Source organism: Triturus cristatus, chromosome 9 (genome assembly GCF_964204655.1).
Source record: "Triturus cristatus chromosome 9, aTriCri1.1, whole genome shotgun sequence".
Taxonomy (NCBI): domain Eukaryota; kingdom Metazoa; phylum Chordata; class Amphibia; order Caudata; family Salamandridae; genus Triturus; species Triturus cristatus.
In genome coordinates this window covers 450,980,550-450,998,474 of record NC_140592.1, presented here as the reverse complement: position 1 = coordinate 450,998,474, position 17,925 = coordinate 450,980,550, and positions in this window count along the sequence as shown.

Genomic DNA, 17,925 nt, shown 5'->3' with positions numbered 1-17,925 from the left:
GTGAGTGAATGACTGTCTCAATAGTGTCTTTATGAGTAACTACATATGTTTTAAACTAGTATATGTGACTATTGGTGTATATATGTGAGTATATGTGAGAGTGAGAGATTGAAAGAGTTCCTGTATGAATAAGTATGTGTTTCTATAAGTGATTGTTTAAAAGACTAAGTATGTGTAAGTTTCCGTAGAAGTAAGTGTGGTGGTGTGTGTATAACTGTATATGCAAGTAAATGTATGTTTGATTCTTTATTAGCATGAGTGACTATGTGGGTGAGTAACTCTATGGATGAGTGGCATTGTGTAACAGGATGTATAGGTGTATGAGTACATATGTTGAGTGAGTACATGTATGAGTGACTGTATAGGACTGTTGGTGAATGAGTGGATGTGTATGTGGTTTTTAGAATTACTGAAGAGATTGTTGTAACTGGTATTGGTATGTCCATTGTTTTGAAAATGTTAGTCTCTATTTTTGAATGTGTGTATCAAAGGTTATATTAGGGTGAGAGGAGGTCTGCCACTCTATCACAAGGATGATGTCATCAGTGATGTCATTTGAGATGTCATCAGTGATGTCATGAGTGATGTCACTGACCATGTCATGAGTGATGTAATATGTGACGTCATCAGCAGTGCATTGCGGGCGGGCGAGTTATAGTTAGCTGAACTAACTATAACGGGGGAATTTCAATGGTTTTGTACAAGTGAAAAGTCCAGCTAACTATAACACCCCTGAAACCTATGGTTTTTTGCAGTGAATTTCTGAGGTTTTTTAAATGCTAATTTCTAACTATAACGTGCCTGAAACCTATGGTTTTTTCTGTGAATTTCAAAGGTTTTTTAAATGCTAATTTCTAACTATGCCTACAGAGATAGGACATGTGAAGAAAGAAGAAAAAATGCACAGAAAGAAACAAAAGAAGTGCAGAAAGAAGCAACAGAAGTCCTCAAATACGAAGATAAGTGCAGGAAGAAGGATAACGTGCAGAAAGAACAAAAAGAAGAGCAGAAAGAAGCCTTGTTGCAAAATCATCCTGTACCCTCAACTTTTTCAGACGGATACTGGTGGTAACTGAGTCTGACTAACCAGTCCTAGAGCCAGTGCTATGTTAAAAGACACTTAGAATACAGTGAAAACACCTACATACACTAGGGAACATTATGCGTTGGAGTCCCCCTGTGATTAGCATGACCTCCTCTGTAAGCCCCTAGTATATAATAGGGCATGGGGATTAAAACTACCTCTTAAAACAGGCCACAGGGCGTTTTTGCACACGTTAACTCAGGCCCCGTCCCCTCCCTTCACCACTGTGTAAACACGCCCTGTGTCCGTTTTTAGTTGGGAGATTAAGTTCATTTGAATCCTGAGGGTCCCTAGGGTCCAACTAGCCCACTAGGTACCTCCAGTAAGTGCCACAGAGCTGCGTTGCAGAGAGGTGTAAAAAGTGGCACGGCCTGGACCACCTCTCTGCAATGCAGCTCAGTGGCGCTTACTGGAAGCACTTGGTGGGCTAGTTAGCCCCCAGGGGCCCTCAGTATTAAAGGGAAATTATATCCCCAATTTAAAACGTGCCATAGTGCGTGTTTGCACACGTCACCTCAGGCCCCGTCCCCTCCCTTCACCACTGTGTTAACGTGCCCTGTGGCTGTTCTAAGTTGAGAGATTAAGTCCCCTTGAATCCTAAGGGTCCCTAGGGTCAAACTAGACCACTAGGTACCTCCAGTAAGCGCCACAGAGCTGCGTTGCAGAGAGGTGTAAAAAGGGGCTTGGCCTCAGAACACCTGTCTGCAGCGCAGCTCCCTGGCACATACTGGAGATGCCTGTTGGGGGCGCGTTTGCAGAGTGCTGCACGGAGGGGGCATGGCCTCCGGCACGATGCCAGTCTTTTATTTATTTTAATTTTTTAAGAAGGGGGGCTGTGTGGTTCCCCTTCTTGTTCTAATTTATTGGCCCTGATGACCCAATCCCCCAGGGCCTGTCTCCTAATTATATTTTTCTGACCCCAATCCCCAGGGCCGGCCACTGTTTTTTATTATTTTAAAAAAATATATATTTCTAGACACACCTAGGACATGCTGGACAAACCGTACGTACCTATCACCATGACGATTTGCGTGATATTCATTAAAAGGCGACTATGCATGCAATGAATCCACGTGGAATGTATTTACACCACTAGTGAAGCTCTGACATGTCTGATGCCCTACCGTGCCTAATCCCGGTAGACACCCTTGTCGTTTATTTATACAAACATGGGTAGCTATTGACGGGCACATTTAATACACATGCACACCAAGCCATTCAAAGGGGATTCGACAAAAATTCGACCAAAACTATGCAAGAAACCCCCCTCACGGTTAATAAAACACACATCCACTGCCGGATGTGTAATACTTTTTATTTTACTCTCTGGAAAGGGGACGAACATCACTTGAGAGTCACAGCGCGCTCCTGACAGAGCCCAATGCTGTGTTACACCCACCATTGCCTGCCAAGTGCCAAACACCTCTGTGTTGTATTCCACTAGCTAGTGCATATGCTATGACACTCTCTAGCCCATGTGCACTGTAACACCACCCCGTGAATATGTCATGCCACACTTGTCTTCGCACGGGTTATATTGCCCCATCTAACGTGCCTTCCTCGATGCCTATGTTATAACGCACAGTGCTATGCCATACATATTACAATCTGGGATCCATATCTTTGTCACAGTGCATATGCAACGTTACACTCCCCAGCACATATTTTATATTACAACTTTAGAGACTAGTTAGGTTACACAACACTGCCCTGTGCATATTACACTCCAAGGCGCATATCGCATAGCACGCGCTAGTGCCTGTGCTATCTCGCGCTCTCCAATGAATCTGTCATTGCGCACAATGTATTGCATATTATATTTCACGCCCGGTTCATCTTATATCACACTTTTTGGTGCATAGTTTATACCATACACTATATCTAGTTTTCATTTTCAATCGTGCTCTCAGGACTATGTTCTATATAACACTGTGTTCACCTACCCTTTTCACGGGCATTACATTTTGCGATAGGGGGTGGAGGGTCAGGGGGTGTTTCTGCCAAGTGAGCCCGGAGTCACAGTCACAAACGTCCTCTTCTTCCTGAATAAAAGTGAGATTATGCTGCATACTTGTTCATATTTTAAGTAGTTCGCACAGACACAATGTTTTAAAAACAATAAAGTTCCTAATACCCGCCTTCTCACGCTCGAATGGCCATACATTTGGGCGATGCTGGCGAAATTTGGGTTTGGACCGGGATTCATCAGCTGGGTCAAATTGTTGTACTCGAGCCCATTAGCGCAGGTGGTAGTGAATGGGCGAGTCTCGGCCCCGTTCGCGCTGGGACGGGGCACGCGCCAGGGTTGCCCCTTGTCGCCGCTCCTGTTTGCATTGGCCTTGGAACCCCTGGCGGAGTGGCTGCGGTGGCACCCTTCCATCCGTGGTCTCCGTTGGACCCCCGAGTATGAGGACCGCGTGTCCCTCTACGCTGACGATATCCTTTTGTACCTAGCCTCCCCGCGCAAATCACTGATTGTCCTGGTTGATGTCCTGTGCTCCTTTGGCCGTAACTCAGGCCTTGTCATCAACTGGGCTAAATCATGTGTCTATGTGCTTTCCGGGGAGGCTCCCGTCCTCCCGCGGGGATGTCCGATCCAGATTGCCTCGCAGGGGTTTCGGTACCTGGGTGTCTATATCATGCTGGACCCGGAGGCCCGCTACGAGCGAAACTTGCTTCCCCCCCTCCAGCGCTTGAAGGAGGACGTCGCGCGCTGGCGGCACCTGCCGCTTTCGCCGCTCGGCCGGGCGGCATTGTTTAAGATGATGTCGTTGCCGCGCTTCCTGTACGCTCTCCAGAACACTATGGACCTAGTCCCGGCGCGCTACTTCCGTGAGGTGGAGAGTCTACAGCGCCGCCTGTTCTGGGATGGGAGGCCGCGTATAGCCCTGGCGAAGTTGACGCTCCCGTGGTATGACGGGGGGATTGCCCTCCCGGACATTAAGCGGTATTACTGGGCCTCCCAGCTAGCTGCAATTAATCACGGCCTCTATGGGCCCGCCTTGAACCCGGCATTTGAAATGGACAAGATGCTCCTGCCCGGTGGCGACTACAATCGAGCACTCTACTCTGGCGCGCCGGATCCCCGCTTGACGGGGCCCACGCGTGTCATGGTGCGGGTGTGGCACGCGGCCAATGCAGCTATGGGGTGGAAGGACCGTTTGACCCGGGCGTCGCCGTTGTATGCGCCTCAGCAGTTGGGCTCCTTGTGGACCTCGAAGGGCTTCGAGAAGTGGGACACGATTGGCATCAGTAAAGTGGGGGACCTCTGGACGAGAGGGGGATTTAAAACATTCGAGACGCTGCAGACGGAGTTTCAGCTGCAGGGCAGTGAATACTTTCGGTACTTGCAGGTCCGTCATGCGCTGGGCTCCGTCTTCCCAGACGCCGCCTCCATCCCGGAGTCTTCCCCCCTGGAGGATAGAGTGCTGGATGGCCACGTTCCGGATAGCACGATCTCCCTCATTTACAAAAAATTGATTAATGACCGCTCGGGCCTGCTGACCGGCCTCCGTGAGGCTTGGGTTGCCGACGGGCTGGAGTTGGACGACGAAGACTGGATTTCCGCGGTGGCCTCTCCGAAGGAGGTGGCCATACCGGCTCGCCTTCGCTTCGTCCAGCTTAAGGTACTCCACCGGGTTTACATGACGGGGCCAAGGCTTCTGCGTATGGGTTATGCTGAGGATGGGTTGTGTAAGCGTGGGTGTGGTGCTTTGGCGACTTTTTTGCATATTTTGTGGGAATGCCCGAAGGTGGAGCGATTATGGCGTGGTGTGCATGAGGTCCTGCGTCTGGTTACGCATGTCGCACTGTTGCCTGAAGCGAGGAGATGCTTGCTGAATGTGTGGGAACCAACTGATTACTCGGTTCCGCAGACGCGATGGGTGACTCTGGGATATATGATAGCTAAGCGTGACATCGCTCAACTGTGGGGATCCCAGCGGCCCCCGGCGGTGTCGGCCTGGAAAGAACATATGGATTGGTGCATGTTCCGAGAAAAGGTGGTGTATGTGGCGAGGGGCAAGCCTGGGGCGTGGGTGAAAATATGGGGCCCCCGGAACGCCTACCGCGGGGGTATTTGCGAGCCACCACTGCTGCCTGCTGCCTCACCGGCTCCGTCCCCCTAGTTGACCCCCTCCCCCAGCCCCGGGCACAGAGTTCCCCCAGTCCTGGACTTGTTTCCCTTCCCCCTCTTCAGATTCCTGTGGATGGTCGGGGTCCCTTATTCGAGGAGCACGTGTGGTTACCTTCGATTGCGGGTTGCCTTGCGGGTGTGTTTTTTTTTATTTTTTTTTTATGTTGTTGCGTGTGTATAAAATGAAACCGTATTGTGGGCTTAGAGTCATGTGGCTTACGTCGTTGATGTCTCCTGATTTGCTTCTCTGTAACGCCAAGTGCCCTTTTGTAAGTTTGTCAGGTGCTCCTGTCACTGTAGCGGCCGGCCGGAAGGTTGTAGGCCCATACTTGTATATACTTGAGATTGCAATAAACGGTTTCAAAAAAAAAAAAAAAATACCCGCCTTCTCTGAACAGTTAGCTTGCTGCCCCATCCCCCTCCTCCCTATCCTCTGTTGTGTGAATCCATGGACTAGCCTCCTCCCTCCTGCCATGCATGGTCTGATGTGCTGCCACTGCCCTCAATTTAGTATGATGTACCAGTCCACTCCTCCTGCCCTCCATTGCCCAATTCTATGCCCCATCATTGACCTCCTGCTTAAACTCTGTGCTTAGCTTGCTGCCCCTATTCTCCTTCCCCCTGCCCTCCGATGTCTTTGTGCATGCCCCTGCTCCATCCTTTTTGCCCATCATGTCCCATGGACCTGCCACTCCTATCTACTCTGAGTGTTCTGTTGAGCTGCCACTCCCCTCCCACCTGCCTAGCATTGTCAGATGACTGTAACCTGTCCCTGCCACCTCCACCCTGCCTGTCCACATGCCATGCCCCTATCCTCTTCCTCCTGTCCTACATGGTCCATTGTACTGCCACACCCTTCTGCCCTCCCTGGTCTGTTGTGCTGCAACTGCTGCTCCTGCCTGCCCCGTGTGGTCTGTTGTGAGGCCCCTTCCCCTGAACTTTGTCTGTGCACAGGTCCTGACCCTCCCTTCTATCCTCCATCGTCCTTTGTGCATGCCCCTGCACCCTCCTTCTTGCCCATCATAGCCATTGTGCTGCCACTAACCCTCCCACTTGCCATGCATGGTCTTCTGTGCTGCCATGGCCCCTCCCACCTTCCCTGTGTGGTCAGTTAGCTGCCCCTGACCCCCTCCCACCTTCCCTCCATGGTCTGTGTGTATGCCATCACAGTCTCACTGTTGCTCTTCATGGTGTGTCTTGCTTCTAGTGCCCATCCTGCCTGACCTCCATGGCTATCTTGCTGCTCCTGCCTTGCCCCCTTGCCCCCAGCCCTCTTTTTACATGTGCAGACCCCTACTCCCTCCCTCCTGGCTTGTTTGTTCCATTGTAATGCCCCTGATCCGTCCCTCCTGCCCTTTATGGTCTGTTATGCTGCAGCTTTCTCTCCTGTCTGTCCATTATGGTCAGCTAGCTACCATTGCCTCTTGCCCCTCTGTTCTCTGTTGTCCATGTGCATGGTCCTGTCCCCTCCCTCTTGCTTTCTATGGATTGTTGTGCTGCACTACCGTCCTGCATGCCCTGTGTGGTGTATTGTGCTGCTGCAAACCCTGATGCCTGCCCTGCAGGGTCAGTTTGGTGCACCTCTCCATGTCCCTCCTGTCCTCTGTTATCCAAGTCCATGTCCCTATCCCATTTCCTTCCATGATCCAATGTACCATACTTGCGAACATTTTGAACTTGGTAAGAGGGAGATTTTGAAAAAAACTGGGGTATTGATTTTCCCCTTTGAGTTACATTGAAAAAGAGGAGATTGTAGACAGGAGACAGATCAAATAAAGCCCATTTGAGCTTAAAAACATTGGACGTTTCCTGGCTGAATCGGGTCTGTTGGCATGTATGGTTGTACTACCATTGCCTCTTCCTTCTGCCCACAATGGTCTATTACATTGCCACAGCCTCTCTTGCAAGTCCTGTGTTGTTGGTTTGTTGCCCCTGCCCCCCTTTCCACTGCCCTCCATAGTCTGTTGTGCTTCCACGGCCCTTCCTGCCTGCTCAGTGTGGTTAAATTGTTGCCTTTGCACCCTCCTACCTGCCTTCAATTTTCAGAGTCCGTGCCCCTGGCCTCTGCCTCTCAACAGTATCCTAATGAACAACTAGATTGCTAACATTCTATATTTATTACAAAAGTGTGGAACGCATGACATCATCTTGATGTAATCAAAACTGTAATACCTAGAGCATTTCCTTTAGAAATTACATATATGAGAGGGTCTTATTGGCATCAAAATTATGGTTAGTGCTCTAAAAGATAAAAATAAGGACATATTTTCTGAGTTTTCAAATAGCGACAAAGCACTTTTAAATTATTTGTTATCTTTATGGTTTTTTATCCAGTTGACCACTTGATTAAATGTTGCACTTAGGGAAGAGGATGTGGTGTTACTTCCAGAACTGCAGACTTTGCAACTGGGGAACCAGGTTGAAGTTTCTGCTTCAGCTCGACATTCTGTGATTCTGGTCAAATCACTTAGTCTCCCCATGTCTACAACCAAAATGAATTTGTTCTTGTGTGATGTAACCAATGCTCATGTAAAGCACTCCAATACCTGACAAGTCTGCACTATATAACAATGCAAAAACACAAAATAATAAGTGTTTTGCACACTTCTGTCATTGGGCTATATTTGGGCTACATCTGGGTGATTTTGGGCTACATTTGGGCTCTTTTGTCTCCGGTGGCCATCTTGGGAGATTTATTTGTTATGAAGTTTCCTAATTTCCTCATGTACTGCAGTCTCCTCAGTAGGAAATGCTTTCAGTTTTTTGCTTTGATTCCATCATGAAGGTATTCAGATATGTCACACATTTGCCATACATTCTGAATGTTAGCACTCTAGTTGCTCATTAGATCACTGTAGTAAAACTACTGTTCACCATTGAAGTCTGCTCCTGGTATTAAAAGTGCATGTTTCAGTCTGCATGTCAGAATTTTTTAATGAAATCGAAGAGGATTTGAGAAGTCACTCAAAATGTGCCCTCATTTTCTTTCTTCAGCATTAATCATAATTTCTATGGCAAAATGAACCCCCTCATTGGTGTTCCTTTTTAAATTAAATGTTTTAAGTGTTACCGGTTTATTCCAATCAAGATGGCTTCAGGTGTGCCATACTTTTGTCATAATGAAGACAGTAAGCGCTCTAGTTGTTTTTAAGAACATTCTGGGACATTCTGTCATTGGGCTATACTTGGGCTACATCTGGGTGATATTTGGGCTACATTTGGGCTCTTTTGTCTCTGGTGGCCATCTTGGGAGACTTATTTGTTATGAAGTTTCCTAATTTCCTCATTTACTGCAGTCTCCTCAGTAGGAAATACTTTCAGTTTTTTACTTTGATTCCATCAAGAAGGCATTCAGATGTGTCACACATTTGCCATAAATTCAGAATGTTAGCACTCTTTTTGCTCATTAGATCACTGTAGTAAAGCTACTGCTCACCAGGGAAAACTGCTGCTGGTATTGAAAGTGCATGTTTCAGTCTGCATGTCAGAATTTTTTAATGAAATAGAAGAGGATTTGAGAAGTCACTCAAAATGTGCCCTAATTTTTCTTTCTGCAGCACTAATCATACTTTTTATGGAAAAATGAACCCCCTCATTTTGTTCCTTTTGAAATTAAATGTTTTAAGAGTTACCACTTTAATCCAAGCAAGATGGCTTCAGGTGTGCCATACGTTTATCATAAGTAGGACTGTTAGCGCTCTAGTAGTTCTTTGGAACACTCTGGGAAGCTGCAGGAGAACACAAAGGAATCAACTGACAGTCTCTGCCCTTGTTGGCTGTACATGTTTTACTGAGAATGTCAGACTTCATTCTCACATGACTGAGAAAGGTAATGTGAATTTACAGAAAGTAAGCTCTCAGTTTAGCTTATAGATCACCTTCCAAACCTCTGTGGTAAAAGCATGAGAAAATATTTTTCTCTCAATCATGATATCCCAGCAGAAGGCTTTTTCACATGGTGAAATCACCTCAGAACATACCACAATTCCTAAAATGAGTATGGTACCATCAACAAATGATTTATAATGTAACTAAAGTCTTAAAACCTTTTATTAACTGCAATGCTTTTTAATGAGGTGCTATCATGTATATTGGTCCCAAGATGGCTGCCAACACTTCTTGGATGAAGTGCTGACAGCCAATCAGATCTCAGGATGAGATGTGTGGTTAGGCTCCGCCCACATATATATATGCTTTTAAATGCTATTTTCTCAGGAAATACTGAGCAGATTTACACCAGACCTGCAAAACGCACTTCCTTGACCTTATGGCTACCTCTCTGCCAAATTTCAAGTAATTCTGTTCAGCCGTTCGGGCTGTAGCTGTGTCTAAAGGTCCTATGGAAAAATGCATGGGGAAAACGCATTTTGGGACCCCCCTTTTTTCTCGGCCCCTGCTTGACGAATCACCCCGAGACTTTTAGGGTAAGAGCTGAACGGAGCGCCCCATTAGTTTTGAAAATTTCGCGAGGATTCGTCAACCGGCGCCAAAGTTATTCAAAATAGAATTTTGAGATTTCCTATGGAAACTAGGTTGTAACTATAACTATCTACTGGCGACCGCCAGTAGATAATATAATATATGTATATGTATATATATATATATATATATATATATATATATATATATATATATATATATATATATATATATACTAAAAAGACCATAGGTTTCAGGCACGTTATAGTTAGAAATTTGCATTTAAAAAACCTTAGAAATTCACTGAAAAAAACTTAATATATATAGGGAAAGGCATATTGAAGAATGAGTGGGTGTGTAAGTCTCTGAATGGATGATTTACTAGGTGCGTGACAGACTCTATAAGTGAGTGATTAAACGTATCTTACTGAATGCATGGGTTAGTGATTAAACTGTGTGAATGTCTGTATCCGTCTGTCTGTTGGTGTGTAAGCGGCTGCATGGGTTTGTGAATAGCTACATGAGTGTCTATATGGGCTATTGATTGGTTGTCTGAGTATCTGTATGGGTGCCTGAGTGTTTGTGTGGGTGGAGTGTGTGTGACTGTGCATAGATGTGTGAGTGGGTCATTCACTGGGTGCATAGTTTCAAGAGTGCATCTGTGCTGGACTGTATGGGTGGGTGAGAGTGTGTATGGGGGTGTTAGTGAGTGAATGTATATCCCATTGGTACATGTGTGAGTAACTACATATGTGAAAGGCAGTATATATGTGTGTTGGAGTATATAAATGGCTATAAGTGAGAGTGTGTGATTGTGAGAGTGGCTGTATGGATAAGTGTGTACTTGTATCAGTGATTGTATAAGAGCGTAAGAATGTGCTAGTATTTGTATGAGTAAGTGAGCTGGTGTGTGTATAACTGTATAGGTGAGTAAATGGCAGTGTGATTAAATATTTGCATGACAGACTAGATGTGTGAGTACCTCTTTGGATGAGTGGCGGTGTGTGAGTGTCTATATAGGTGTATGGGTGCATATGATAGTCCTGTACTGAGTGACCATAAGTATAAGTGACTGTACGGGTGAGTGAGTGGATGTGTGTGTAAACCTCAGACTCAGTGAGTGGGTATTTAGGTATTGGTGTTGGAGTGTCTATGGTTTTGAGAATGCAGTCTGTAATTTAGAGTGAGTGTATCAAAGGTTATATTAGGGTGTGAGAAGATGCATCAAATTATCACATGGATGATGTCATCAGTGATGTCATTTGAGATGTCATCAGTGATGTCGCTGACCATGTCATGAGTGATGTAATGTGTGACGTCATCAGCAGTGCATTGCGGGGGCACGAGTTGGGGGAATTTCTATGGTTTTGTACGAGTGAAATGTCCAACTAACTATAACTTTCCCTAAAACCTATGGTTTTTTCAGGGAATTTCTAAGGTTTTTTAAATGCTAATTTCTAACTATAACATGCCTGAAACCTATGTTTTTTTCAGTGAATTTCAAAGGTTTTTAAATGCTAATTTCTAACTATAACGTGCCTGAAACCTATGTTTTGTTAAAGTGAATTTCAAAGGTTTTTTACATGTTAGTTTCTAACTATGCCTACAGAGGTAGGACATGTGAAGAAAGAAGAAAAAACGCACAGAAAGAAGCAAAAGAAATGCAGAAAGAAGCAACAGAAGTCCACAAAGAGGAAGAAAAGTGCAGGAAGAAGCAAGACATGTGCAGAAAGAACCAACAGAGGAGCAGAAAGAGGCCTTGTTGCAAAATCATCCTGTGCCCACAACTTTTTCAGACAGGTACTCGGGGTAACTGACTCTGACTAACCAGGCCTAGAGCCAGTGCTATGCTAAAAGACACATAAAAAACAGTGAAAACACCTACATACACTAGGGAACGCTATGCGTTGGAGTACCCCTGTGATTAGCATGACCTCCTCTGTAAGGCCCTAGTACATAATAGGGCAGGGGGATTAAAACTACCTCTAAGTCAGAGGTGCAGAAATATGGTACATTAACTAGTAGTCGTGTTTGCAGAGTGGTGGAGAAAGGGTGCTGGGCATCCAACCAACGCTCAGGAATTCTGCTGCGTAGGACTTACAGGAGGTACCAGGAGGGATTCTCGGCCCCCAAACTCCCTCAGGACTAAATTGGACTTAATCCCACATCCCGTAGTCTGCCACGAGGCACGTTTGCAGAGTGCTAGAGAAAGGGGGTCATGGCCTCCGAAGACGTTTTAGCAATCCCACTGTGTGGGACTTACTGGAGGTAACATGAGGGGTAGTTGGCCCCCAGGGACATCCTTGGGGGCCAACTTCCCAAACTATTACCTCCAGTCAGTCCCACACAGCAGCACTGGTAAGTACTCGTAACAGGCCACGCCCACTTTGCCCACCACTCTACAAACGCGCTCCCTGGCGCGCTCTTGGATGGGGATTGAAGTCCCCTTCATTGCTGGGGGTCCTTTAGGGGCCAACTAGCCAACCTTTTACCTTCAGTAAGCCCCACGCAGTGGGATTGGTGAGAGGTAGACAAAGGCCATGTCCCCTTTCTCCACCACTCTGCAAACGCGCCCTCTGGCACGTTGTAAATTGGGGGATTAAGTCCCCTTGAATCCTCAGGGTCCCTGGGGTCCAACTTGCCCACCAGGTACCTCCAGTAAGCTCCACAGAGCTGCATTGCAGAGAGGTGTAAAAAGGGGCATGGCCTGGACCACCTCTCTGCAGCGCAGCGCAGTGGAGCTTACTGGAGGTACATGGTGGGCTAGTTGGCCCCCAGGGACCCTCAGGATTGAAGAGGAATTAATTCCCCACCTTAAAACGCGCCACAGGGTGTGTTTGCATACATGTCACCTCAAGCCCGCCCCCTCCCTTCACTACTGTGCAAATGCGCCCTGTGGCGCGTTTTAAGTTGGGGGATTAAGTCCCCTTGAATCCTGAGGGTCCCTGGGGGTCCAACTAGCCCACCAGGTACATCCAGTAAGTGCCACAGGGCTGCGTTGCAGAGAGGTGTAAAAAGGGGCGTGGCCTGGACCACCTTTCTGCAGCACAGGCCTGTGGCACTTACTGGAGGTACCTGGTGGGCTAGTTGGCCCCCAGGTGCCCTCAGGATTGAAGGGTAATTATTTGCCCAACTTAAAACGCTCCACAGGGCGTGTTTGCACACATGTCACCTCAGGCCCTGCCCCCTCCCTTCACCACTGTGGAAACGCGCCCTGTGGGGCGTTTTAAGTTGGGGATAAAGTCCCCTTGAATCCTGAGGGTCCTTGGGGTCCAACTAGCCCACCAGGTACCTCCAGTAAGTGCCACAGAGCTGTGTTGCTGAGAGGTGTAAAAAGGGGCATGGCCTGGACCACCTCTCTGCAACGCAGCCCTGTGCCGCTTACTGGAGGTACCTGGTGGGCTAGTTGGCCCTCAGGGACCCCCAGTATTGAAGGGGAATTAATTCCCCAACTTAAAACGCACGACATGGCGCGTTTGCAGAGTGTTGTTGGGAGGGGGCGGGGCCTCGGCGATGCCAGTCCTTTTTTTAATTTTATTTTTTTAATCAGGGGAGCTGTGTGGCTCCCCTTCCTTTCCTATTTTATGGGCCCTCGGGACCCCGTCCCCCAGGGCCTGAACCCTAATTGTTTTGGTTTTTTTTAAATTGAAGGGGGCCGCATGGCCCCCCTCCCAAGGCCATATACGACCCCGGGGACCCCATCCCCCGGGGCAGGCCATTGCGTGATTTAAAAAAAAATGTTTTGAATTTTTATCATGGGGAGGGGGCCGCGTGGCCCCCCTTCCGGGCCACTCTTGCTCTGGGGAACCCATCCCCCGGGGCCTGGCCTCTCGTTGGGGACCGTGGGTGGAGCCCCAATGCCCCCATGGTCCCAGCCGGCTCCCCGCCTCCTGCGGGACCCGGCATTGCTTTTCCACACGGGGAGCTACTGACACGCAGCTCCCCGTGTGGTAATGCAATCTGATTTGGATTTTGGAAGAGAGAGCAGGTTTCCTGCTCTCTCCTCCAAAATCCAACTACAGTTTGCTATGGCGGCTCCCGCCCTGCCGTAGCAAACAACAGTGTCCCAGGGGTGGGCCCCCCGGGACACTGTAGGAGCCGGCCCTGGGGGGTGGCGGTCCCCAGGGCCATTAGAGGCTGCAGGAGGAGGCCACGCGGCCCCCCTCCCATCCAATGCACAGCCCTGGGGAGGTGGTGGTCCTCAGGGCTCAGGGGTCCGTAACGGACCCCCAAATTTGCATTATAGTGCTCCGGGGAGGTGGCGGTCCCTGGTGCATTTGTGAGGGGGCTCGAGCCCCCCCACACAGGTTTATTATTATTATTTTTAAACAAGCCCTAGGGGTGGCGGTCCCCGGGGCTTGGGGGGGCCTTGAAGGCCCCAAAACATAAATAAAAAGGCCCGGGGGTGGCGGTTGCCTGGGCTGCGAGGGTCCCCCTGGGCCCCCGCAATTACATTTCACCATGCCCACGGGACTTGGCCCACCCGGGGGCTAAATAATAATGCAGTGCGGGAGCCCGCGCTTCGTTTTTTTAAGTTTCCCAGCGGGATTCGCGGATTTTGCCGTTTAAAAAAAAAAAAATGCTTTTTTTGGCCCTGTGTGTCCTTGTGGGACCCCCTGAGCAGGCCTAGGGGGTCAGGGTGTTTCTACCCTGCCCCCTTTTCTTGTTTATCACGTTTGTTTATATCTTGGCTGCCAACACTTCCTGGTTTGGAGTGTTGACAGCCAAGTAGAATAAAGCTTGTGGTTGGGAGGGTCCGCGGATCCACCGCGCCTCTAGATATCGAAACTTTATTTTTTTATTATCTCAGCAACTACTGAACGGATTTACACCATTTTAAAAAAAGGTCTCTTTCTGAACCAAGAGCTACCTTTTTGCCAAATTTGGTGAAATTCCGATCAGCAGTTCGAGCTGTAGGCGTGTCTAAAGTTTCCTATGGGAAATTGATTTTCCGACCTCTTTTTTTTTAATCTCTCAGGAACAACTGAACGTATTTACACCATTTAACAAAAAGATCTCTTTCTGAACCAAATTTGGTGTAATTCCGTTCAACAGTTCGAGCTGTAGCCTTGTCTAAAGTTTCCTATGGAAATGAACATGGAGAAAACACGTTTTGGGACCCCCCTTTTTTCTCGGCCCCCGCTTGATGAATCACCCCGAAACTCTCAAGACAGAAGCCGACCGGAGCGCCCCAAGAGTTTCGAAAACTTCGCAAAGATTCGTCATCCGGCGCCAAAGTTATTGGGAAAACAAAAAACGCTTTTCCTATGGAAACTAGGTCCTAACTATAACCATCTACTGGCGACCGCCAGTAGATAAAATATATATGTATATATATATATATATATATATATATATATATATATATATATATATATCTCCGTCATCAATTCCCTCCTTGGAAATAAATTGGAACGCACTCACAGATTCTGTCTTTTTTGTATCACAATTTTTCTTTATTCAGCCATTAGCATCCAAAACAAGGGACTACCAACGCGTTTCGCTATCAGCCGATAGCTTGGTCACGGTTAGTTTGCTACATTCAAATCACCCAATAAAAACAAACTATGCTCAAACATATGATCAATGATGTCACATTCTGTTTCCTATGGACTTGTGGTCCTTGTAGTTCACACATCAAAACTGCCACAGCCAAAGAACTACATTTTGATATCTACTTGCAGTTGTTATTTTTCTTTCCTAATTCATTTTTTATGTTTTATATTTTTTATGGGACATGAATACGTAACCTCAAAGCATTTGTCTTGACCCCATTATTTGTCAACATTCAGAAAACGCTAACACTAAGAAGCGAGAGGTCCCTCCTCGTCTTATATCCGTGTATATTCCTATTAGTAGCCGCGTTTATGCATATTTAAGTGTTTTGTTAAGGATTTATAATCTGCATTTAAACGAGCCCGCATTACTTGGTTCTGCTTATATTTTGAATTGCACCGATTGTTTGACTATTTGAGGTCTAAAAGTCGGTTAATCCCCTCCATAAAGGAGTGGGTCGGAGCTCCGATTTCCATTATTACATCCTTCCATTGTAACTGGCCACCTAGTGTTAGTGCCGTTTCACTAGTTGTTAATTTATTTTATAGCCCTTCGGTGGGCTGATCTAGCTGTGTTTATTAGGGCCAATATAACACAATTTCTTCACAAATTTTTTAAATTAAAGATTGGTTATTACAACTCAATTGAAAAAACAGGCCATGATTAAAAAAGATTTGATTTGTTAATAGTGTGGCAGTTTCGATATGTGTGTTGCTTTTACTTATTCTCAACTCACACCATTCTTTTTTTCAATTCGCACTTGGTGCTTCCAATGTATTTCAATGAACATGGACATTCGATCACATATACTACGAACTGACTTTTACATGTAATGAGTTCTTATATTTGCCATTTTTTATTGTCTGGAAGTGAAACTTCCGTCATATTTCTAGCAATTGGGCAAACTTTACATGTGTGACACTTTTTGAAGCCCTTAGTTGTTAACCATTGTGTTCCCTTCTTTTTTGTGTGGTCCTGATGGTGGCTATGTACTAGTTTGTCTCTCAAATTCTTTGCTCGACGAAACGTGCTATTAGGGTGTTTCCCCATGATTTCTCTTACAACTGGATCTAGTTGTAAAATCTTCCAGTTTTTCCGTAGAATATCCCCTATTTGTTTCGATTCTTTCGAATGATCCAAGATTAATCTCACTATAGGGGTCGATTGGTTAGTGGATGGATCTTTACTTCCTTTGTAATTTGCATCCAGGATATTCTGTCTTTTCTTATCATTGGCACGTTTCCAACATTTTTGGATGATGCCTTTCTTATATCCCCGATATAAGGGTGGAAACATTGTCATCCAAAATACTCGAGATTATGTAGCAGAAGCACATCTGCAATTAAAAAACAAGGAATATTACAATAAATTGGATAAGAACCCAACAAAGATATTCAAGGAAAATTTGGACAAAGAAATTCTCAAATGGCAACAACTAAATCTGATTGATGAGGATGAGAGGAAATTCTTAGTCACTGAACATCCAATCACAGCGACAATATATTTCCTACCCAAAGTGCACAAAAATCCATTAAAACCACCAGGCAGACCAATAGTGTCCGCAAAGGGGTCATTGTTAGAACCTGTAGCTAACTACATTGATCACTTTTTAATGCTTTTTGTGCTCAATTTAAACTCATATCTGAAAGACACAACTGATCTCTTGAGACATCTATCAGGAACTGATAGTGAGGAAATTGGATTTCTTCAGAGACAGAGTAGCACTTTGGGTACGTTATATTGACGATATTTTCTGTGTATGGAAGGGTTTAATTGAATGTCAAACGCAAACTTGGCCATCATGACTTCATGATTCAGTGAAGAAGCAGTAAAATGATATTGCGTGAAAAACAAAGAGACGTTTTCATAGATTGGTGTACAACATCTGAGTTTTTGATTCACTGCACATTACAAACGCGTTACGTTTTGTTCCTTATCATGCATTTAATTATGTTCAAATACACACTGGTATAATTCTTTAAGCTTTCCGATGAATAGATCAATACCATTTGAAAGATGGCGGGATTCGCCGACTTGCATTGTTTATGGAGTGAAGCAACTCCTAAGTATGAAGTCTGTTTTCTCTGTCGTTGTATTCTTCACACGATCACGTTTGTTTATTTAAACAACACTTTATTGTAACCACTGCACTCGCGAACAAGGGAGCAAGTCCCGAAACGCGTAGAGTGGGCCATTTTTGCAAAATAAATTTGTGCATTTGAAAAAGCCTGAAGAGTCCGTGGTTGCTGTTACTTTCGTATCCGGAAAACATTCAGCTGTGGTGCATTTGTAGAGGTTCGCTTCCTCGCCACGGACCGCCATCGACAGAGGCGGGGAAAAGGCGATTTTCGGTGTTTTCAGCACCGATGTATAGATATATATATTTATATATATATATATATATATATATATATATATATATATATATATATATATACATTATCTACTGGCGGTCGCCAGTAGATAGTTATAGTTAGGACCGTGTTTCCATAGGAAATCCGCAACATTCTATTTGGAATAACTTTGGCGCCGGTTGACGAATCCTCGCGAAATTTTCAAAATAGGTGGGGCGCTCTGCTCCGCTCCTACCCTGAAAGTCTCGGGGGGATTCGTCAAGCGGGGGCTGAGAAAAAAGGGGGGTCCCAAAACACGTTTTCCCCATGCATTTTCTCATAGGACCTTTAGTCCGAGCTACAGCCCGAACGGCTGAACAGAATTACTTGAAATTTGG